This window comes from Chiloscyllium plagiosum, chromosome 13 (assembly GCF_004010195.1).
Source record: "Chiloscyllium plagiosum isolate BGI_BamShark_2017 chromosome 13, ASM401019v2, whole genome shotgun sequence".
In the NCBI taxonomy this organism is placed as follows: Eukaryota; Metazoa; Chordata; class Chondrichthyes; order Orectolobiformes; family Hemiscylliidae; genus Chiloscyllium; species Chiloscyllium plagiosum.
Genome location: NC_057722.1, coordinates 55,063,713 through 55,086,779, shown reverse-complemented (window position 1 = coordinate 55,086,779; position 23,067 = coordinate 55,063,713). Strand labels below are relative to the sequence as shown.

Below are 23,067 nucleotides of genomic sequence, written 5' to 3'. Positions count from 1 at the left end.
TCACCTAACCTGCACATTTTTGGACTGTGGGAGGAAACCGGAGCACCTGGAGGAAACCCATTAGCATTGTTTAATTTGTAAATAATAATAATGTTAATCTGAGTTTCATAGACTGCTTGTTGGTAAATTACATTTAGTCTGACTTGTTCAACAGATGAAATAATGTTTCACATGTTGTCACATGTACCTAAGTACAATGAAAAGTTTTGTTTTGCGTGCAGTACAGGCAGATCATAACACACAAGGTCATACGGATCATTGGGTGATTGAACGGAGTGGGGCATACAGAGTTACAGCTGTTGAGAAGGTGTACAAAAAGCAAGATCAACATTAGATTTGAAATTTATAGAGGTTTACAAAATTATGAGGGGCACGGATAGGATAAATAGACAAAGTCTTTTCCCTGGGGCCGGGGTGTCCAGAACTAGAGGGCATAGGTTTAGGGTGAGAGGGGAAAGATATAAAAGAGACATAAGAGGCAACGTTTTCACACAGAGGGTGGTACAGGTAAGGAATGAGCGACCAGAGGATGTGGTGGAGGCTGGTACAATTGCAACATTTAAGAGGCATTTGGATAGGTATATGATGGAGGGATATGGGCCGGGTGCTGGCAGGTGGGACTAGATTGGGTTGGGATATCTGGTTGGCAGAGACGAGTTGGATCAAAGGGCCTGTTTCCATGCTGTACATCTCTATGACTCTAAGACTCTATTTGAGATATCCATTCCGAAGTCTAGTAATAGTGGGAAATGAGCTGTTCTTGAACCTATTGTTATGTGTTTTTAAGCTTTGTATCTTCAGCCTGATGCAATAGGTTGGAAGAGATTATAACTGGGGCTGAATGAATCTTTAATGATGTTGGCTGCCTCTCTGTGGCATTGAGAAATGTAGATGGTATCAATGGATAGGAGCTTCGTTTATGTGATGGTCTGGGCTGTGTTCACGACTTTCTACAGTGTCTTATGGTCCTGGGAAAGCAGTTGCCGCACCAAGCTGTGATGCATCCAGGTAGTTGACTTTCTTTGATGCATCTGTAAAAGTTGCTGAGAATCCTTATGGACATGTCAAACTTCCTTAGCCTCATTGTGTCTTCTTGACAATCGTATCCACGTGGGTGGTCCAGGACAGATTGTTGGTTATCGTCACTCCTAGGAACTTCTGTTATTCTTTATTCATTTAGCTTTTGTGAGGGCTGTTCAGCCAATGATTCCTTTAAATAAATTTAGAAGTTTCATTGTCCTGGCTGTTACTGTCCATAATTCAATCAACTGTAGAATGAATGAGTGCTGTGCTGACATTTGTGTGTATAAAACAGATGCTCACTGAATTCAGGCAGGCATGTTGGTTCAACCAAAGATGTCATTTGGTGCATTTCCTGAAGGAGAGGCTGAGCTGATATTCAGGGCTCCAGTGCCAATATTACCCATGTCAAATGAGCAGCTGTCAGTTGAAAATCACAGCAAATGTGCCTGGACTCAATATACTGAGATTGTTTCTCCTCTGTACTAGGTATAATTGCAAAAAGAGATGTAAATTAACAGTGCATCCACAGCAGAAAAAGAAACAGTGCCTTACAGTTTCTCTTCCATATGAAGCAGTGTCAATGCAGATTAACCAAAATTAATGAATTCTTTAAAATCCTGTTGAAGGATTTGTGAAGAACAATTAACCACAACTTGTAGTTATACAGTGCATTAAAAGTAAAAAATGTCGCAAGTTACACAAACAGAATTGAACGCTGAGCCCAGGAGTCTCAGGGAACTTTGTGGGTTTGTCAGTTGGATTTCAGATGCTGTCTTATCCACCAGAAAGTAACTATGCACTCATTCTTATTTCAGGAAATCCCACAGTTAATTGTACATTGTACATGGCAACCCAAAGCTGCCATACAAACATAACTATTGAAGGCCAACTCTTCTCAAAACTCACTGATGTATCCAAGTATAGAGTAGTGGGCCTTACTGAATTATTTATTCCTCTTGTTTGTATGCATTGATTAACCAAGTTAATGTTAGCCTTAACTACTTCTTGAATCTTGGAATCCCAAGCATTCAGAGCAGCATTGGGAATATTTATGAGTTTTATATACATTTACATATATATGTATATATACAACTGCAATTGGTGCTGAGGTTACAATTTATGCTATTGCCTGCATTATGTCAGACTGCAGTGTAAACAAATTATCATCTGTTCCATGTTGGTCAAATCATTTTTGACACTATCCAAATATTGTAACATCCTTTTGTGAAAATCAGTGAAGTGTTGCTGGGTTGCTCACAAAGACATTGAGTGTGTTGAAACCCCTGCCCAAATCTACTGCCTGCACACCAGTCATAACCACTGCTGATCCTCAGCTCAGAGAGGATCAAAGAGGGATGTTCACAACAGTACTGACTGCTTTCTTTTCAGCACCAGTAATGGGTGTTCGGGGGATATTTTACAGAATGAACACTTCCAACAAAATCTTTGTCTGTCAGGTTTATTACACCCATCATCTAGAATGGATCACAGTCATGAGCATAGTGCAATTATTTGATTTCTATAACTGATCAGCATAGCTGTCAAAAGCACAAACTCTTACAATGTCTACATTATAGTTGCTAATATTTACAAATCCCGTTGGTAACAATCATTACTATGGTGAATGTCCTTCTACCTTTTGAAGAGTATTAAAGTTTCTCAACAATATGAAGAAGACACATGGGATGTTAACAGCACTTAAGTACACTCATTCCTTTCAATATTTTGTTTGCATTACATTAAGCATGAAGCACTTGTGCTTCATTAGGGTGTAAATCAGGGAATACCTGAGAAATGTGCTATATGCAAGATGGTCTGTACAATCTTCCAAACGCCTAAGAACTCGAGCTTCTATGACTTCTTTCTTATGAAGTGGTTTATATGCTGCTTATACACTTCCTGACACAGCCACACCTGATCCATTTCTTTACTTGCAAGTTCAGCACTGCAGTGTGAATTAATAAGAAAAGGCTAATGTGCTGCCTGGCACTAAACCAACTGCGAATGTTTCTTTGACTGTATTAATATTTTGATGAGACAGACTTAGTGGCATCATTCATTTTTGCTCTTTATGTTCACATTAAAACAAACTAGACACTATCTTGGCTTCTCTAATTTGCTCTAGTAACGGCAATGCTATTTCTGACTTAGAATGTTATGGGTTGCACCCACAACTTTTAAACTTTAATATATTTTTTAGATTAGATTACTTACAGTATGGAAACATGCCCTTCGGCCCAACAAGTCCACACCGATCCGCCGAAGCGCAACCCACCCAGACCCATTCCCCTACATTTACCCCTTCACCTAACACTACGGGCAATTTAGCATGGTCAATTTATCTAACCTGCACATTTTTGGACTGTGGGAGGAAACCGGAGCACCCGGAGGAAACCCAGGTCCACACTGACCTTCCGAAGGGAGAGTCAAACCTGGGTTCTGGCACTATGAAGCAGCAGTGCTAACCACTGAACCCTTGTGACATCCTGAGAATACATCATTACAGTGGTGTATTGGCTTAAATTACCAACTTGCTATCCAGGCATCAATCACTATTGCAAATCAATCACCTGTTATAGAGACAACATGATTTTACTTTCTATTGAAATTAATGTAATCATTATTGGGTAGTTCCAATACTAGGTGATTGATTTGCAATTCTGGTTTTACACCTAAGGGAAGTTGGAAGTGTATGACGTTCCAAACAAAATGTTAAATTTATAATATTTGCCTGACTATTCTCTTGCCAAATAGCTGGGAATGCCTTCATACATTAAAGGTGCTAAATGAATCGAATAGAAACAGGTCCTTTGGTCCAACAAGTCCACACTGACCATTTGAAGAGTATCCCACCCAAACCCATTTCTCTACATTTACCCCTGACTAATGCACCTAACCTACACACTCCTGAACACAGCAGGCAATTTAGCATGGCCAATTCACCTAAGCTACGTGCCTTTGGACTGTGGGAGGAAACCCACGCAGACACAGGGAGAATGTGCAAACTCCATGCACACAGTTGCCCGAGGCTGGATGCAAGCCCAGATCCCTGATGCTGTGAGGCAGTAGTGCTAACCACTGAGCCACCATGCCACCCATGATGCAAGGTGATAGTGTAGACATAAAGGTTCCCAATATCATGGCTTATATTCATTCCTCAAACAATATAGATTCCCTCATCACTTGTACATTTCCTATTTGTGGCACACTGACTTTGTGCAGATTGTCAGAAATTCATCTGTCAAACAGTTTTTGCACTCTCAAGAAGTACATTCATTGGACAGAAAGATGTTTTGGACATAGAATCCCCGCAGTGTGGAAGCAGGATATTTGGCCCATCGAATCCACACTGACCTTCCGAGGGGAGAGTCAAACCTGGGTTCTGGCACTATGAAGCAGCAGTGCTAACGACTGAACCCCTGTGACATCCTGAGAATATGAAAGGCATTATGGGTTGAATTTTTAATTCTTGAACCCACTAACAGCAGAGGAGGCCACCAGTGGATCAGGAACCTGAAAACTCATGAAATAGGGTTCTCAGTGCATGTTTAACCGAGCTATGGCACCACAATCTCAGTTCTGGGTTCACTGAAAAATTGGTCTGGGTTAGCGCCATGATGATGGGTAGTTTACTGTTGAAGTTTCAGTGACTGAGAAAAGATCCTAGCAAGGGATGGAAGCATTCCACATAAGCAACTGACACGATGGAGTCTCAAAAAGGGAAGACTTCCCTCTGTGTATGCTTAGTTCTTGGAAGCATCCTTGGAGATTATGCTGCAAGCTGTAGGGGCCTTCAGAGAAATGAATCTCCCAGTTGATCGTAAGATGGATCCTGCCAGTGAGTGAGGTTAGTAGTGGCCAAGATGGTGAGCAGCACAAGTATGGTTCCTCATTCAGAACGATAATTCTGAAGAGGGTTCACTGGCCTAATCTGGTCAGGAGAGATGTGGGATTACTATCTGTAAGGCAACCCAGACACTTTGATTTCCTCAGCATTCTCCTCAGACCAACACACCTTGAGCTCTACCCATTTCTTTCTCTCAAGTGTCATGCTCCAGCATATTACAAGCCTTCAGACAACAGTTTAACATTTTTAACAAAAACAGATTGTTAAAATGGCCTCTGCAAATCTGCTCACCTTTGGCAATATCAGCTCTGGTCAATTCTGAGACTAAGCAAGTATTTAATTAAATATGGGTCATCCTGGAAATTCATTTTATTGTAACACTGACAAAGGCACAATAGCATTGAGGGAATACCACCACCTACACATTTCCCACCAAACAACTTACCATCGTGCCTTGGGAATACATTGTTGTTTCTTTCACTGTCACTCAGTCAAAATTCTGGAAACCTTTCCTAACAGAGAGCTGTCAGATTTCAGTTCTTTAAAGACTTTTCCTGCCTGTCAATTTCTCAGCTCCATCCATCCCCACTGTGCTCTTGGCCTATTTAGGAAGCTTGGTTACAGATAGCTTGGGAAATCTATGTGCCAGTAATTAAAACCAGAACCCAATGTTAAAGACGCAATCATTTGTCTTTCAGGATATGCTAATCACAGACTGGCTTGCCACTCTGGGTTTCCTGTGCACTAACAAGCATTCACCAGTTAACCGTGGAAATCAGTAGGTTCTTGCTGAGTTCCTGACATTCCAGCACTTTATGTATCTTTAATTTCTCACAAACACTGACCCTTGGTCAATATGGCAGGTTAAAATTCAGCTCTAGCATTGCAACTTCTTTCTGGGACAGTTGATGAGCAGTAGAGGACTTCCAAAGCAACTTTTCAAAGTGCTCAGTAAAAGTATATTCCAGTGAAAAGGAAGGACTGTAAGAACTGGAGTAATCTGCCATGGGTGTTTAAGGAAACAGAGGCTACCAAATTGAAACAGACGGCATACAAAGTGGTCAATAACAGCTTGAAACTAGAAGATTGGGAAACTTTAAAGGTCAACAGAAAGCCACAAAAGGAGCTGTAAAAAAAAGTAAGATAGAACATGAGAAAAAACTAGCACTGAATATAAAGACAGATAGCACAAGGTTCTAGCTGAAAATGTGTTGCTGGAAAAGCGCAGCAGGTCAGGCAGCATCCAGGGAACAGGAGAATCGACGTTTCGGGCATAAGCCCTTCCTCAGGAAGGGCTTATGCCCGAAACATCGATTCTCCTTGTCCCTGGATGCTGCCTGACCTGCTGCGCTTTTCCAGCAACACATTTTCAGCTCTGATCTCCAGCATCTGCAGACCTCACTTTCTCCTCCAGCACAAGGTTCTATAAATATATTAAATGAGAAAAAAAAGTGGCTAAAGTAAACATTGGTCCTTTAGAGGATGAGAAGGGACATTTACTTATGGGATATGATGAAATGGCCGAGGCAATGAACAGGTATTTTGTGTTGGTCTTCACAGTGGAGGACACTAATAACATGCCAGTAATTGACAAAGTGACGGAGGTAGTTGAGGACCTGGAAACAATCATTATTTCAGAAGATGTGGTGTTGGGCAAGCTAATGGAGCTAAGGATAGACAAGTCTCCTGGTCCTGATTGAATACATCCCAGGACACTAAAAGAGATGGCGGGAGAAATATCAAGTGTACTGGTGGTAAGTTTCCAAAATTTGCTGGACTCTGAGGCAGTCCCAGCAGATTGGGAAACTGCAAATGTGATGTCACTGTTTAAAAAGGGAGGTAGACAAAAGATGGGGAATTATAGACCGGTTAGCTTAACCTCTGTAGTGGGGAAAATGCTTGAGTCTATTATCAAGGAACAAATAACAAGGCATCTCGATAGAAATTGCCCCATTGAGTAGATGCAGCATGGGTTCATGAAGGGCAGGCCATGCTTAACAAATATTTTGGAATTCTATGAAGGCATAATGAGCAAGGTGGACAATGGGGATGCAGCAGATGTGGTGTACCTAGATTTCCAAAAGGCCTTTGACAAGGTGCTGCACAAGAGGCTGCTGCATAGGATGAAGATGCATGATGCTACGGGTAATGGATTCGCATGGATAGAGGATTGATTGACTAACAGGAAGCAAAGAGTGGGGATAAATGCACGCTCTTCTGGGTGGCAATCAGTGATGAGTGGTGTCCCTCAAAGATCAGTGTTGGGACTGCAATTATTCACAATTTATATAGATGATTTGGAGTTAGGGACCACATGTAGTGTGTCAAAGTTTGCAGACGACACTAAATAAGTGGCAGAGCAAAGTGTGCAGAGGACTGTGAAACCTTGCAGAGGAACATAGATATTTTAAGTGAGTGGCAAAGGTCTTGCAGATGGAATACAATGTTAATAAATATGAGGTTATCCATTTTGGTCAGAGTAACAGTAAAAAGGATTATTACTTGAATGGTAAAAAGTTGCAGCATGCTGCTATGCAAAGGGACCTGGGTGTCCTTGTGCATGAATCACAGAAGTTTGGTCTACAGGTTCAACAAGTAATTGGGAAGGCAAATGGAATTTTGTCCTTAGTTGCGAAAGGTATTGAGTTTAAAAGCAGGGGGGTTATGTTGCATTTATACAAGGTACTGGTGAAGCCACACCTGGAGTACTGTGTGCTGTTTTGGCCTCCTTACTTAAGAAAGGATGTAATGGCACTGGAGGGGGTGCAGAGGACATTCACTTGGTTGATTCCAGCTTTGAGGGGGGTTGGCTTATGAGGAGAGGCTGAGTAGACTGGGATTATATTCATTGGAATTCAGAAGATTGAGGGTGGAGTCTTACAGAAATATATAAAATTATGAAGGAATAGATAGGACAGAAGTAGAGGATGTTTCCACTGGCAGGTGAAACTAGGACAAGAGGACATAGCCTCAAAATTAGAGGGAGCAGATTTAGAACTGAATTGAGAAGGAACTTCTTCACCCAGAGGGTTGTAAATCTATGGAATTCCCTGTCCAGTGAAGTAGTTGACTCTACTCCATTAAACGTTTTTAAAGCTAAAATAGCTTTTTTTGGACAATAAAGGAATTAAGGGATACAGTGAGAGGGCGGGTAAGTGGAGTTGAGTCTACAAAAAGATCAGCCATGATTTTATTGAATGGCAGAGCAGGCTTAAAGGGTCAGATGGCCTATTCCTGCTCCTAGTTCTTATGTCCTTATGTACTTGCTTTACTTTCCTTCATATGTCAAAAATGATAAAAGTGAAAGCATCTTTCTATATATCATTCAACACAAGGCACTGCTTGTCTTTGATGTTTGATGCTCTTTGTTCAGTTAAGTTTCTCACAATTTCAAACCCACTTAGCACTGTGCTGACATAGTCTTTGAGTTGGGTAAAGTTTGATGCAAAGGAATCACAGCAACCCAGCGCGCCACACATTGGAACAAAATGCCTTGAAGCTTAAGAAAAGGAATGAAACCAGATGCAGCACTCGGTACCAAACTAGGCATTCACAACAACAACTCAGCCTGTCGACTCTTCAAAATCCTCCTTACTAACACCTGGGGACTTGAGCCAAAATTGGGAGAGCTATCTCACAGATCAGCCAATTAACAGCCTGACATAGACATATTCACAGAATAATACTGACAGATTTAACGTCCCAGACATCACCATCCCTCACAATCTCCTATCCCAGCAGCAGCAGCCACTGTAGTTGTGTTGTGGCAGCACGGTGGTATGCAGTCAGGAAGGAGTTGCCCTGGGAATCCTCAACAATGACACCAGACCCCATGAAGTCTCATGGCATCAGGTTGATCATGGTCACTGATTCCAACCTATTGATGGGAGTAATTACCCTTTACTTTGAGGGTATCATTGGTCATGTAGTATGGCACTAATAAGGTACTAAACAGAATAGGTTTGAAGGAAATAGAAATTCAAAACAGGGCACTCGAGAGGTACTGTGGGTCATCATCAGCAGAATTGCATTCAACCACAGTCTGTCACCTTAAGAGCTGGCATATCCACCTCCCTCACCACCACACCCCAACTTGCCCCCCATCCCTCTACTGGGGACTGATCCTGGTTCGTAGAAAAACATAGGAGAGCATGCTAGATGCAACACAAGTCCTATCTAAAAATGAAAAAAACCATGGGGGCAGCATATGACAGACATGGCTAAACAATCACACAACCATCCGTTCAGTTTGAGTTCTGCAGTCCTGTAATATCCAGTCACGAACACCTGAACATCTAACGGGACGAGAGGCTTCACAAATATTCACGGTCTCAATGATAGGGGAGCCAAGTGCGAAAGAAAAGGCTGAAACATTTTCATGCATCTCTAGCCAGAAGCGATAAGTGGATGATTAATCAAGGCCTCTGCCTCAGGCCCACAGCATTATAGATGCCAGTCTTCAGCTGACTCGACTCACTCCACATGATGCTACAAAATAGGTGAAGGCACTCAATACTGCAAAGATAATGGGCCTGGTCAACTTTCCAGCAATTGCATTGTGCTCCAGACCTAGCTGTGCTATTAGCCTCACTGCTCTGGTGCAGCTACAACATTGGCATCTACCCAGCAATGTGGAAAATTGCCCAGATATGCCAACTGCACAAAAAAAGGACAAATCAACCCAGCCAATTACTGCTAAACAAAAAGCCAAAAGAACTGTGATGCTGTAAATCAAAAATAAAACAAAAATTGCTGGAAAACCTCAGCAGGTCTGGCACATCCGTGGAAAGAAAGCAGAGTCAACATTTCAGGTCCAGTGACCCTTCTTCAGAACTGGAGATTGGAGTCGGAACTGGAGACTGAACTCCAGTTCTGAAGAAGGGTCTCTGGACCCAAAATGTTGACTCTGGTTTCTCTCCACGGATAGTGCCAGAGTTACTGAGCTCTTCCAACAATTTCTGTTTTTGCTCCAGCTGATTACTGTCCTATCAGTCTGCCCTTGATTGTCAACAAATGATGGAAAATATTGTTGATAGTGATACTAAGTGACACTTGTGCAGTGAGGACATGCTCAGTAATACTCAGTTGTACTCCATCAAAACCATGACAGCCTTGGTCCAAATATGGACAAAACTCTTGAATTCCAGATCTGAGGTGAAAATGCCTATTCTTGTTATCAAGGCAGCTTTTGAAAAAATATGGCCTATAGGAGCCCTAGCAAAGCTAACATCCATGGAACTATCTGTTAGTTATAGACATACCTAGCTGAAGGAAGAAAGATGTGGCAGTTGAAGGTCAAACATGTCAGTCCCTGGACATCGTTGCAGGATTTTCTCAAGGTAACATCTCAGGTCCAACCATCTTCAACTACTTCATTAATGACTGACCCTCTGTAGTAAGGTCAGAATTGGGGATGTTTGCTGATGACTGCACAACATTCAGCACCATTCACAGTTCTTCAGATACCGATGCATCCCATATTCATTTGCAAAAAGACTCGAACACCACCCAGGCTTGGGCTGACAAGTGACATTGATTAATTCCCCTGTATCAACATCCTAGGGATTACTGGACTAATTATTTAAACACAGTGGGTACAGGGACAGGGCAGTGACTAAGAATTCTGTGACAAACAATTCACCCACAAAATGCACTGGTCTGGTTGATTGTGGAGGTTGTGAATGTGAAAGGTGGTCGATGACTATTTTTTAGATACTGACATGCATTGGAGAGTCAGGAGCTGCATTGCTTGTCACAGAATTCCTAGCCTTTGACCTGCTCTTGCACTGTTGTAACACATTAAGGCTTCTTAGAAATTTCCAAACCTGAGACCTCTACCACTTACCAGGACATGGGCAGCAGATGCAGAAGAGCATATTCACTTGCAAGTTCCTCATTCACCATCCTGACTGGAAATTTGTTGCTTCTCTTTCTTTGTCACTGGGTCAACATTCTGGAATTCCCTTAGACTTAGGCCAGTTAACTGGCAATTTATTTGTATGAGAAGTCACACAGTTGCATCAAACATCTGAAAATTTAACAGTAATGTTATGCTGTCCCAGCTACTTGACTTTTTGCCTTATTTAATTTTCTTCATAATACAAAAGCAATCCATTTTTCATTCTGACAATCAGGTCACCATATTTACCACATGGCACAAAATATATGTGATATCAATACATCAAACATGTAAAACCTCAAACATGTATGTTTGAGGTTTTAAAACCTTTAGCTATCAAGGTCAATGTACTTACTTCCAGAACCTGGAGATCAGCTTCAGAAAGGTTTTCTCATTGAAGTGTTTGTCAGACTAACCTACTCTGTACACTCTCAAAGCATGAAGAGAATCCGCAAACTCAAATGTTCTGTTTCTGACAGCATGCTCCTTTCTACTTAAAATAGACATGTTTTTCAAAGGGTAAAATCTTAATATATTCTTGTATCAGGAGATATAGTGGGGAGCATTAATAAACCACTGAAACTAGAGATATTTACCAAAGATTTGATTTGTACTCAGCAGGAAAAACATAAAAATGCCAAATTTCAGGTGACATTGATAATTCATACTACAGGGAAAGAAGATATGGATTAATTGGTAAGTTGATGCCGATTGGAGCTACCGCAATGGAGGAAGCATTGGGAAGCTATAAACTCTCCAATCTCCTCAACAATTAAAACATGTGTGAAGCGTGAACATATCCCTTTTGTTTCGAAAGCGTGGTTTCTTATGTATGAACATATGCCTTTCCTAGCTAGCGTTAATGAGCCATAACATATTAATGAACTTCACTGATTATGTTAGCATGGCTGTTAATATAGCTATTGGCAGACTGAGGATTGTTCAGGAAGTGCTGCCCAATCATGGAGTTCTAGAGACCATTGGCTCATGACCAACCTTCTGTAATCTTTCTATTTATACCAATACAGCCCTGTTTCTTTCAATTGGATGTTCCCAATTAAGATGATGTCTGAACCCATTTGAATGTTGCTAAACTGCCCAGTTTCCTCGAATTGTACATTCCAACCCTCAATGGTAGCTATGCAGTGCTAACCATCACTCACACACCTCAACTGTTTTGCAAATGCCACCAACTACCAAGTGAACAGATGATGAATATATTAGTTAATGAATGATTAGATGTAAATTGATGGTAAAAAAATAACCAGTAGGGTGAGAGTTTTAATGAATGTGCTTAAACTGAAATAATGCTCTCACCAAAAGAGTGGAATTGGACTCTGTTTCAATACAGTTAAATTCTAGTGTATGACAGTATGTACCACTGCAACTTTAACACAAGCAGCATTGTGTGGCTCTAAAAATGCAAAGTATAAATTTGCCACAGGCCAGTGGCAAAATCGTCGCATGTAGACAATATTGGTTAGAAGCAGGAATACAAATCCCATTGCATTATTTCACTTGTGATTAGCTTTTTTAATGTTTGGTGTTTCTATGTAGTTGATATATCAGTAAAATTAAATATTGATTGGAAACTATTAGTAGTATTTATTCCATGATGTTATTCAGTGATCCCATTTGGATTCTTGCTATTGCAAACAAAGTGTTTTAGGTTTTTCTTAATGTAACTATATCAATCTCTTTTAAATTTTGTTTGAATACAGATGTTCTGGAAATTCTAGTGTTTAATTTATTTAAGACATTTTTTGCTTGCAGTTTGTATAATTGAAATCATAAAGCTGTTGTTAATCATATTGTCAAGAAAACAGACAACTCGCTTGACTCAGATTAAAATCAACTTTCAATGATGTGGTAGGCTATTTTGTATATCTTTTGAATGCTTCCACTTCTGTTTCTGGAACCATCTGATAAGAACATTGAACTCTGAAGGAGTGATCAGATAAATGGTGAATAATTAAAGATGTTAGTGGCACGCATTTTCACTTTCCATCTGGAGTTCAGTTCTTCTGTCATTGTTTGAACCAAGGCTGTAATGGGGTGAGGAGCTGAGTGATCCTGGTGCAACCCAAACTGAGTTTTAGTGAGCAGGTGACCAGGGTCAATCCCCTGGCTTGATGACAATGTTATATGGGGTATATGCCAGACTGTTAGGGTGCAGCTTGTGTTGGAATTCAGCTCTGCTGCTGCTGATGGCCCACAGTGCCTCATGGACAACTAGTCTCGAGTTAGTAGATCTGTGTAGCAGAGTGGTAATACCAAACAACATAATGGAGGGTATCCTCAATGTGAGGATGGTACTTTGTGTCCACAAGGACAGTTGGTGGTGACTCCTACTGATATTGTCATGGACAAATACATCTGCAGCAGGCAGACTGATAAGGGTGAGGTCAAATATGTTTCTCCCTCTGACTGGTTCCTTCAGAACTGTTGCAGATTCAATTTAGCAGCTATGTCCTTGAAGACTCAGACAATTCTTTGGAATTGCACTCCAGACATTGGTACATGCTTGACTGTATCATCATCTGAATGAGGGAATGGTGTTGGAATGTACACCACCATGACTAGAGCGCATGACAGCTGGACTAACGATCATCAAATGGGTAAAAACAATGACTGCAGATGCTGGAAACCAGATTCTGGATTAGTGGTGCTGGAAGATAGGCAGGTAGTCATGGGGACAGTGCTGAGCTGGAAGTTTGGAACTGGGGTGAGGTGGAGGAAGGGGAAATTAGGAAACTGTTGAAGTCCACAATGATGCCCTAGGGTTGAAGTGTTCCGAGGCGGAAGATGAGGCGTTCTTCCTCCAGGCATCTGGTGGTGAGGGAGCGGCGGTGAAGGAGGCCCAGGACCTCCATGTCCTCATTCTGGATCAGTGGTGCTGGAAGAGCACAGCAATTCAGGCAGCATCCGAGGACAGGCAAAATCGACATTTCGGGCAAAAGCCCTCTTTTGCCCGAAACATCGATTTTGCCTGTCCTCGGATGCTGCCTGAATTGCTGTGCTCTTCCAGCACCACTGATCCAGAATCTGGTTTCCAGCATCTGCAGTCATTGTTTTTACCTCCATATCCTCAGCAGGGTGGGAGGGGGAGTTGGAATGTTGGGCCATGGGGTGGTCTGGTTGATTGGTGTGGGTGTCCCAGAGATGTTCCCTAAAGCGCTCTGCTAGGAGGCGCCCAGTCTCCCCAATGTAGAGGAGACCGCATTGGGAGCAACAAATATAATAAATGATATTGGTGGATGTGCAGGTAAAACTTTGATGGATGTGGAAGGCTCCTTTAGGGCCTTGGATGGAGGTGAGGGAGGAGGTTTTACAGTTCCTATGGTGGCAGGGGAAGGTGCCAGGATGGGAGGGTAAGTTGTAGGGGGGCGTGGACCTGACCAGGTAGTCACGGAGGGAACGGTCTTTGCGGAAGGTGGAAAGGGGTGCGGAGGGAAATATATCCCTGGTGGTGGAGTCTGTTTGGAGGTGGCGGAAATGTCAGCGGATGATTTGGTTTATGCGGAGGTTGGTAGGGTGAAAGGTGAGCACCAGGGACATTCTGTCCTTGTTACGGTTGGAGGGGTGGGGTCTGAGGGCAGTGGTGCAGGATGCGTTGGAGGGCATCTTCAACCACGTGGGAAGGTAAATTGCGGTCTCTAAAGAAGGAGGCCATCTGGTGTGTTCTGTGGTGGAACTGGTCCTCCTTGGAGTAGATACGGAAGAGGCGGTGGAATTGGGAATACGGGATGGCATTTTTGCAGGAGTTAGGTTGGGAAGAGGCGTAATCCAGGTAGCTGTGGGAGTTGGAGGGTTTGTAAAAAATGTCGGTGTCAAGTCGGCCGTCATTAATGGAGATGGAAAGGTCCAGGAAAGGGACAGAGGTGTCAAAGATGGTCCAGGTAAATTTAAGTTCAGGGTGGAATGTGTTGCTGAAGTTGATGAATTGCTCAACCTCCTCTCGGGAACACGAGGTGGCGCCAACCTTCTCCATCTATATGGCTTGAAAATGGCAATAGAAATATGCCACAAGAGAATATCTATGTCTGTTACTGTGTCAATATCAATGCACTTAAGAATTATGTGAAGAACGAGCGACTCACAATCAACCTGTGCTAGAGTAGACTTGTGAAGACAGAGTGAAAGTTTAGCATATTAGCAACACGTTTCAGCATATAGTTGTATGTGCACTGTGCTCAGACATTCTGCTCTACTCAGGTCATTAACCTGCTCTCAGCTTTGAATCCATGGGTGCAGTGCTACCACCTTGTTGCTGACAGCATGCATTATATGTGACCCCATCTGTGTAGTTTCACTGACTGGCTTCTTCTTCACTTGGTGCCTCATAGCATCTCATCACAGCACTAAAGCAAGGTACAGCCTTTGAGCATCATATTTGTTATGGACCAGACCACATTCCCAAAGTATGTTATGGATAGCTTAGATCCTAACTTTTTTTTGAAAGGCACTGTGTTCCAGATAAAATTCAATTGGTCCAGCACTAAGCTTTAATAAAAACACTTTATGCTTACAACACAGTTGAAATACAACAAAAAAAAGAATTGGAATAATGTTAACTTTGTTGAAATACTTAACAAGATGCTTTATTTAACCATTTTGGTAAAACAAACAAGGGCAGGACCTATAGAGTTAAATGTAGGGTCCTGGCTAGCGTTGATGAACAGAAAGGCTGAGGGGTCCAGGTACATAGTTCTTTGATAGTTGCATCACAGGTAGACAGGGTGGTTAAGAAGGCATTTAGCATGCTTGCCTTCACTGCTCAGACCATTAAATATGGGAGTTAGGTTGTCATGTTGAGGTTGTATGCACATTGGTGAGCTCAAGTTTGGAGTACTGTATACAGTTCTGATCACCATGCGATAAAAAGAGTATTATTAAATTGGAGACGGTTCATAAAAGATTTACCAGAATGTTACAGGGACTGGAGGGTTTGAATTATAAGGAGAGGCGTGGGACTTTTTTCACAGTAGCGTAGGAGATTGAGGGGTAACTTGAAAGAGGTTTATAAAATTATGAGGGGCATGGATAAGGTGACTAGCACCCTAGGGTGGGTGAGTTCAAAACTGGGAGATATATTCTTAAGGTGAGAGGAGCAAGATTTAAAAAGGACCTGAGGGACAACTTTTAATGAACTTGGAAGACCCTATACAGACAACAAGCAAAACTAATGTCATTTACAAAATACTATGCAAGAACTGTAACAACACTACATTGGACAAACAGGCAGAAAACTAGCCACCAGGATACATGAACATCAACTCACCACAAAAAGACATAACCCACTCTCACTAGTATCCATACATATGGATAAGGAAGGATACCACTTCGACTGGGTCAACACATCCATCCTACGGCAAGCCAAACAGAGACATACACGAGAATTCCTAGATGCATGGTATTCCAACTGGAACTCTATTGACAAACACATTGACTTGGATCCCATTTACCACCCCCTGAGAAAAAGAACAAGAAATGGCATCCCCACAGGAAATGACATCACCAACACAAGGAAACCCAAACATATGAATAGAAAGTGGGCTACACCACCAGTGCTTCATCCGGAGGCTCAGTGAAGATGTTACCTAGTATGGTGACGAAAAGTGTGAAAATGAACCTTCCAGCTCAGTGAGCAAACCTATATCCAGAATATCAACCTGGGCTACAAATCTTTTCAAACTTGCCAGAGGAAATGGTAGATGCAGGCACAATTACAACATTTAAAAGACATTTGAATAGGTACATGAATAGGAAAAATTTAGAAGGGTATGGGCCAAAGACAGGTGAGTGGGGCTAATGTAGTTTGGGACACTGGTCAGCGTGGACAAACTGGACCGAAGGGTCTGTTTCTGTGCTGTATGAGTCTGTGACTCTATAACCATAAATCATCAACTGTTCCAATATAGGTAGCATCCCATAAGCAATTTGGCACACTCTCTGATCCAGTAAAAAGAAAAACCAAACAAAACAATCTTGCCCCTTTGATTTTTAAGAGAAAGCCTCTCTGTCTAAGACTTCACTCTCACAGAAGAGAACTCAAGCTACCAGCTTCAGCAGTGAGTAAAAACCCATCAATGAACTGAAAGCAAAACTAAAGACTTCTGGAACTGTGTGAGCGTGCCCCCATCCATTCATGATACTTTTACTTTAAAAAAATCCTGGGAGAACACAAAGCTGTTTACCAACTGCCTGTTTGAAGGAGACATTTCGGCGCCACTGTGATAACATTCCTGTGCAAGAGAAACAGGAGAGAACACACCTCTTAAAGGCACAGTATCATCACGCTCTCCAATATGCTATCACTTCTGCTTTGTTTTTAACACCATCATCTATTCAATTTAAGACTTGCAAGGCAATAGTGTGTAACCCAACTCCTGTGGGTAATTAATGCCATTTAAACAAGTTAATTGAGAAATAATGAGAAATAACCCAGAAATAATGTGTTAATGCAGTGGCTAAGAGCTTCTTCTACTTCCAGGTAACCCGGACATCACCAAAACCTCAATTTCCCACTTTTGGCACATCAGCATTTTAAAACCTGCTCAATTAGTTAATTCTGATTTGGCAATTAGTTGATTCTGATTTGGCACTTCCAATTGTTTTGTGCTTGTGGGAATATTCCACATGAAATTGGAATGATGGACGTTACCTACTGCTCGGCAAAAGTGAGGCCTGCAGATGCTGGAAACCAGAGTTTAGATCAGAGTGGTGCTGGAAAAGCACAGTAGGTAAGGCAGCATCAGAGGAGCAGGAAAATCGATGTTTCTGGCAAAAGCCTTTCATCATTGCCTACTGCTCGTGTAAAAGACTAAGTCATGGGTTTTCAAAATCTTTGACAGTGGGCAGTGATATTCGAAAGGGTTCTGTTCTGGGACTCACTTTGTTCACTATGAGTATCAATGACTTTAAATCGAAAGTACAGCTCATTCTACTAGAACGTGCGTTTCATCAACGCGAGCGACAAATTGGGTACGCTGTTCTAAAGCATGAAGTTTTAAAATGTATGTTGATTCTATCACGATTACATCACCAATGCTTTAGTGCTGTTTCTAAAGCGCGATTGTTGTATAATGCAGGGCTGCCCAAGAACACAATCATCATGTTTTTTTTAGATTAGATTCCCTACAGTGTGGAAACAGGCCCTTCGGCCCAACAAGTCCACACCAACCCTCCGAAGAGCAACCCACCCAGACCCATTTACCTCTGACTAATGCGCCTAACACTATGGGCAATTTAGAATGGTCAATTCACCTGACCTGCACAAAGAAACTGGAGCACCTGAAGGAACCCATGCAGACACGGGAGAATGTGCAAACTCCACACAGACGGTCGCCCAAGGCTGGAATCGAATCTGAAAATGTGTTGCTGGAAAAGCGCAGCAGGTCAGGCAGCATCCAAGGGGCAGAAGAATCGACGTTTCGGGCATGCGCCCTTCATCGAATCTGGGTCCCTAGCACTGTGAGGCAGCAGTGTTAACCACTGAGCCACCCTGCCACCCACTATAGAGGAACCGACTATAAAAGGAATGATGTTACAATTAATAGATTACGTTTACTAATGTAGAGGAAAATTCTGCTTTCTTCTTAGTAAAACGGAACACAATTTTGTAAACAGATTTGAAGAAATTTTTATGAAACTTATTTAATGTGCAGGCTAATTTCCATGGAGTTGCTCCTAATTGATTTATGTATCTGAGGGGAAAGATTAGAAGAATCTTTCAGGCACTTGCAGGTCCAACTAGATTTGATGTGAACTTTCTTATTTTCCATTGAGATATGAAAATCTGTTTATTTCGTTCTCCTTGCATGGTTCTTTCGAGAGCAACTAAAAAATGGCCTAACATTTAAAAAGAATTGAAAGCTCCGAGGCAAAGATTAAATTTTAAATTCCTTTCTGCCTCTTGCTCCTAAGCAATGCTGGGTAAGAACAAGAAATCACTGCCCTTCATCCAGCGTTGCCATGGCTGCAAATAGACCATGTGCTGTAATTGTTCTAACATTTGAATACGCCTACAGATTTCTGAGCAGACATACTCAATTTCTTCAACAAAATACTGAAAGTGAGAGCAACTAACAGGAGTTACCTCAGGGCCGTCCTCAACCAATATTCCATTCTAGCTTAACTGAGTTATTGAAGTTTAAATCTTCTCAAGCAACTTCAACTTCCAAAAACCAGTTATAAGCCATGAAATTCTCTGGAATATGTTATTTCATTCAATGGAACAGTGTTTCAAACATCACAACACCAAATACAATTGTTAAAAATAAATGAAATGGGCTTTAAAGTGTTCTGGGAAAGATTGAGTTTGTGAAAAATGCTATAGAAATGGAAATCTTTTAAACCATTTTTATATATCATAATATTCAGAGTTAAACAGTTTCAGTACTAGAAATGAATTGCTTGTTTGACCTTTGCTAATGGGTTTGATTTACCTTCATCTGTTACCAAAATATCTTCACAAAAGTTAATAGTCACGTTTCCTGGAGCTTAAGCTTCATATTTCAAAGAAGGAATTCATTAAAAGGAGTGAGAAAATTATGAGCATAAAGATGATCTTAAGTGTCAAAATGTCAAAAGAAAATTACACTACTAATTACGGAAATGTCAAAAAGAAATCAAGAGGGATGCAGAAGTCTGCAAAAAAGATGAATGACCTCAAAAAATATGTGGCAAAGAGGAAATTAAGTATTAACAATTATGGTGGACAAATGTTGAATATGTTCATATGACATTTCTGTAATGTTTATGTTTATATCAAATGAACCGCCGCATCTGCCAAAACAGTCAACAAAAACACATGTCAAATGATTGTTCATTGACCTTTCTGAGCTCTATATTTTTAGTTGACTATCTGGTTAAAAATTACAAATGCATAATGTTCAGTTTTTTAAGCTGCATTTTTATAAAGGTGTTTAACTGCTCCTGAAATATAGTGTGGTATGATGCAGGGTGTTCACAAATCACACTTGCTTTGCACCAAAAGGTATACTCCCATCCCAAACCATTGTAGATTTCCAAAAAACAGAAGTAGTTGCCTTATCTGAGAAGCAGGAGAGTCAAGAGGTAGGGACCAGTGACATCAGGGAATGTCACATAGCTATCATGAAATACACAGATTGACAAAAGGTGGCAGAAGCTCAGAGACCAAGCAATGACCTTTTACAGTCCTGTACAGGGATACTATGGCAAACGGTTAAGATCCTTGGACATAAAGATAAAATGAAGGAAACTGTCACTTACAATAATCTTAAATTTAATGAAAGGCTCTTATCCATATTTTGAGACAGCAAGCACCCTGACAGGTCAAATCACAGAACTGTTTTCTTGTCTTTGGTATTAGAAACACTACACTTTCTGCATAACATACAATATTGAGGATAAATTTGATGGTATGTCCAACAGTGCAGGCAAGAAGGCAAGTCAGTAGGAGTTGGAATTGAATTGATGCTGTCAGGGTTATTCTGAACTACATTCTTGCTAATCTAACCAATTGAGACATCATCAGTTTATATTATTCTTGCCAAATCCGAAGTGTAAAACATGCAGGAAATGTATTTTATGATATTATAAACTTCAAAAACTTCCTTTCAAGTTGTTGTGATAAACACAAAGTTATGAAAGGTCATAAGATACAAGGAAATGATCATTTCAAAAGCCTTGAATAGGTAAAGAGAGATAAAGAATTACTTGTATTTACATCCCACATTGTCTTATCTTTCAGAAATACCCTGAAATCATCTTACATCAAATGAACTACTGTGAAATATAATGATGGAGCTCAATAAGAAATGCTGCATTGGGTTTTTTTGTTGGATTATTATGTCTCTGTTCAACTCAGGACCGAACGTTTCTGCTATTTTTGGTTTTGGTATGTATCATCTACAGAATGCATTACAGTAATTTATCAAGATTTCTTCAGTAGCATTTTTTGGATGTGAGGCTGTCGAAGCCATGTTATGGATCACATGCTATGAAGAAGGCAACATATAATCAATTGAACATTAGTTCTTTTTATTTCTTTTTATTTACAGGAAGGTTGCAAACCTTGTACTCTATTCATCACTAAGACTGCTTACTTTCACCTCTGAAATTAGCTATCATATCACTGAAAATAATGAACTTCTCTCAGTCCCTGATCAGTAAACTTTAACTTGTGCAGAACTCAGTGTTGTGTGGAGTTCCACATACCATCAACTTCAGCCTCAATTGTATCCTCAATATTGTATTATTATATTATATTGTATTGTATTTTATACTGGATAATTAACCATCCTGACAATTTCTTCTTTTTGTACATTCATTGAAAGTTCAAATCTCATGTTCAAATCTTTTCATGACCTTTACTGAATTGTATTCCTGAGTTTAATGAAGTAGCCAAAATTGTGGTGTAGTCCGATTTCAGAAGTCCAGCTACCTAATCCAGCATCCACCATTTTCATCATGGGCATGGAATGGATAGGTGTTGAGGGTTGTCACACATCTGACAGTTCTGACTTGTAGCTTGTGATACTAAACATTTGATGAAAAGGATTAAACTTAATAAAGTTTATTTGAAAACAGGGTCCTTTTCTGTCCTAGAAATCACACTTAGGGCTCGGTCATTCTGTATGTTATGGCTGGAGTCAATGGATTTCTAATATTCCAACAAAAGTGGATTGACTATTGCACAAGGAAATAGCATTGAAATAGAAAATCAGTCATGATCTCATCAAATGTTTAAAGGGATGAATTGCCTAGTTTTCCTCCTATTTCTTATGTTTACATGTACTTATATTATTCATTGTTAACAGTAAATATTATTGTGCACAAAAAGTGGAAAAACTCAATCAGATTGTCAAGTTGTCAAGTTATTTAAATACTCTCCTCTTTAAATTAAAGAAAGCTGCTGTGTCTCATAGTTGAAAAAGGTGCTTTTCATTTCAATAGATGTTTGTTGACAGAAGCCTGTGGAGTATCATTATAGAATTAATGCTACTTGATTGCTTCTAAAACCTCCAAAAAGGAGCCAGTATGTTCACTGCTTGATTGACATTCAATGTGTCTTTGATGTGGGGTTTATGAATACAAACATTTGGTTTATCAAGGATTAAGCACTTAAAGAGATTTCAAAGTATTGAAAGGATTTATGTCAATGAGAATCTTAAAATATATGTCCTAAATATGAATATGTAGAACTTAATTAATCAAAGTTATCTCAATATGTAAAATAACTCCTGAGATCTGCCCATAGTAGAAACTGGATGAGCAATCTTAGATGGTGTAAGGATAAAGAATGGTAGATGTAACAATATGGATTACCATATGTTAGCACCACATTGGCATTGACTCTATAAAGAGTTATGGGATGAGTAGGAGTTTATGGGTTAGCATGAGAGTTTGAGGGGCCACAGCAGGATGAGTAGCGTGTGAATTCACATGAGTTGGCACAGATGGGGCACAGAGGGTTTGTGGGGAGTGGTGGGGGAATGGGGCAGTAAGAAAAGGGATTAGGACAAGAAAGTAGATTTTGGTTTATTTTATTCCGTTCATCAGAACTGTGACAAAGTGCCAAGGCACTGAAGAATGCTTTTAATAACAGATTGCTTTGTCACCTCTGGCTCCTTCTGCAATACCTCAGGGCATGCCGGGCCAAACTCTGGTTAGCATCTGCCCATTTCCACCCTGACCCTGGAGCAAAAATCGGTCCTCTCCTGGTACTTCCTCCTGATTTGAGCTTATGAAGTTGGAAAATTTCTCATTTCTGCATACCTGGCTCAGGAGCAAACATTCAGTCCTTAAGTCTACACTCCTTTATGTCTTCCACATTATAAAATACCACTATTATAATGTCGATACTTTCTACATTAAAAGACCTGTTATTGCATTAATTCAAAATGCTTATTTCTACATAACCAGCTTTGTTAAGCACCAACATCAATGAGAATGTCAATTTAATCTGAACTTTGTTTGAAGGCAAGTAGGAAGCATTCGCAGCCTTCTTATGGACTGTAAGTCTTCTTCAAACTAAATATTATGATACTGCCAATGAAGTACAATGAAATGCAGATAAAGATGTACAAATCACTCTCCTGAAGCACTCAAGGAAGTGTGTTGACAGCAATAGCAACATTAAGACAAAACTGAGCTCATAGAGGTAAAACATTTCACAGAATTATTAATTAGGCTATCACAAATGAAGCTTGCAATGAAGTTATACACATTAGCAATAAAATAGATAAGCAGTCACAAAATAACATTATGTTTATATTCCCTACAATTGCTGAGGTTAGTAAAACCATCAATT

At 40.6% G+C, this 23,067-nt stretch overlaps 1 protein-coding gene across 4 annotated transcripts in view; it reads right to left on the bottom strand.

Moving 5' to 3' along the window:
• LOC122556052 (SPHK1 interactor, AKAP domain containing) overlaps positions 1-23,067 on the bottom strand; it is a 396,794-nt gene that overhangs the window by 169,876 nt on the left and 203,851 nt on the right. The window lies entirely within an intron of this gene.